Raw genomic sequence first — 2690 nt, forward strand, 5'->3', positions numbered from 1 at the left:
TGGGTTTCTTAAAGGCGATTCATCTTCAACTATTCCGGATTTGGTTCCTCATCCACTTTCACAACGGATTGCCAAATTTTAGCCTCACTCTCATAATAAAACAATTATAAATCCAAAATTATAATTAAATAAATCAAATCTTGAGAATTAGGAGTTAGTTCCTCAAACTAGGGAGTTTAGTTAGGATGAGAGATTCTCTCCAACTAGTTCTCCTAGATTAGTGTTTTGTTGAGAAAATTTCTCAACCATAGTGTCCAAGATAGATGTAGTATCTTGAGACCAACTTCCTCATGTATTTATTTGTACTATTATCATTCTTTGTACATTGGATATTAATAATGAGAATGTGAGGAATGCTATAAGGCTGAGGCCTTTTCCGCCATGTCTGGTTTTTCTATATGTTTGATATTTATTTTATAAGTGTGAGTGTGTATTAGTTGATTTAGTTTTCTACATGTGGTATTAGAGAAATCATGAGAAGTCGTGAAGAAGATTTTTTTTGCGTGTGATGAGTACGAAGCTTTATGGTTGACCAAAAAGTTTCTTTTGCTGCTTTAGTCTTATCAATCGCAACATATGCATGAAGACAATTATCAGAGCATGGGCATAGGAAGCCACGACATCTTTTCTAAGAAATGAAACACTCCTTGGATATCGCTTATTCCTGCAATTCCCACTATCTTTGTGTCGTTTAGAATCTTTAGATCCCCAGTTATATTTTCAAAATCCTTGCCCGCTTCTTGCAGCCCAACCTGGTGTGTAGCCACCTCCAATGGCTCCCATTGTTTTATGTCTTTGACTACAGTTCTCACAATATGTTCTAAATATATCCCATAGTCACTTTGATCAGTTTTGACCATTATGCCAGAAATATTTGCGGCTTCTTTCAGTGATTTCTCCCATTTCGTGGTGTCTCTGCACTTCAATTTGTGTTTTTTAAAGCCTTCGGCATAAGGTCCCCTCATAATTTCACGAAAGTGAAAAGGCTCAATGTCATAAAAAATGGGTAGAATGGTAGCAGAGCACTCATCATGAACTTATTTCAAATTCCAATTCATCTCATTCAAGCACCAAGGTGATTTAGTGTATTTCTTAGAAAAATGATGACGTGAACAGAGGCACTGCGAATGGCTCCTTCGAGGCCATATCCCATGCAAAGTTCCTTCAGATCGATAAAGACGCACAATCCACACTGCTTGAGATTATGGTAGATCAAGCTGGCATGAGTGAGCTTGGCGTCAGGTCCCCTATGGATTATGAAAACTTGCCCTAGCATAACATCTACTTTCAAGGATAATACGAATTGAGGCACTACTAATGGCTCTTGCGATTGCAGCGAGGACATTTTCGCCGGGCCGAATTGTTTTTGAACGCAGAAAGACGTGCAACCCATGCTGAGCGAGGAAATGATAGAGGATGAGGTGATTGAATTATCTTTAGAAGTCTTCCTATTGCCCAATGTTCATTAGCAAGCCTCAATCGGTAGTCCATATTGACCTCTGCAGGATTGTAAAGGGAGGCTAAAGCTGCTGTCTGCGCATCTGCCCCAAGAAAACTCAGCAGATCAACTAAGTTCTTATACACATGAGGTGCAAGAGGAAGAATAAATGGTTCATTATCTGGATTGAAAATCAGTCGCCCAACCAACTCCGCAACAACACAGTGCCAAGCTTTAACAGGTGACCCTAGCATACCCACAATTGCTTCAACTGCCCTCTTCTCAGTTGTGGGAGCATGTGATGCATTTGACGAACTGAAGATTTTCAAATTCAGAAGGGATGCTAGGTTGACAATTGTCTCAATTGCATTTGTAACAAGTTCCTCGTCCTCAGTATCATGGTCTTCCACGCACTGAACAATTGCCTCAAGGCAACGCCGATGTTGAGCCATTACTGACTCATTATTTGACATAAAGGAAAAATCGTGTATAACATTTGAAGTAGAAACAGTACATTGCTATCTCTCTGCTCGGCCCTCGAACAATCCCTCTTCATTATACCACCAATCAGAACCCCTATTTTTAGTACCATCTCCTTTCTCCTCTAAAGTTAAAGCATCACATACTGACCTAATGCATGAAAGTAGATCTTTTGGGCTTGTTATTTCATATTCAGAGACAAAACCTATGAAGACACAATTTTCTCCCAAAACCCTCAGCCTAGCCAGTTTTGCAGCCTCCCTTGGGTGTGTGATATCATGCCAATCATCAACAACTTGCAAAAGAGCATCCAAAACTCAAAGTAGCTTTGCAAGCGGAGTAGAATCTTTTCGAAGATCCTCCTTTTCTTTGAAGGACAACATTTTAAGAGCATTTAAGGCCCATGTCATCTCACTCTTTAACCCACTATGTAGTGCCATGACAATTCTTTTACTATTCTGATCCATTGCTGATTCAGTGATTCGATGATGATGATGCTCAAACCCTCTAGACAAGAAGTGGAAAATAGCCTGCTGCAAAGTGGCCCCTTCTTCTTTAAGGATTCAGCTATTATAACAACATAAAGAGCCTCTTCTGTTGTTGTTGTTATAGTTGCAGCACAGGCCTATAAAGACAGTAAATTGCATTTCTTCTAAGGTAAGGTGTCTTTTTTTTTTTTTAATTTTGAGTGATTTTTGGAGTGGATCAAATGTTTCTATTTTGGGAGTCATAAGGGTGAAGATTGGGATTAATTTTGAATAAGGTTGATGAT

At 39.2% G+C, this 2690-nt stretch overlaps 1 pseudogene; it reads right to left on the reverse strand.

The window, feature by feature from the left end:
* Nucleotides 1-1314: 1314 nt before the first annotated feature.
* LOC149220344 (armadillo repeat-containing protein LFR pseudogene) lies at nt 1315-2385 on the reverse strand (annotated as a pseudogene).
* Nucleotides 2386-2690: the final 305 nt, after the last annotated feature.

Source organism: Pinus tabuliformis, chromosome Q (genome assembly GCF_031772625.1).
Source record: "Pinus tabuliformis cultivar Carrire ecotype Pingquan chromosome Q, CPIR1, whole genome shotgun sequence".
Classification (NCBI taxonomy): Eukaryota; Viridiplantae; Streptophyta; class Pinopsida; order Pinales; family Pinaceae; genus Pinus; species Pinus tabuliformis.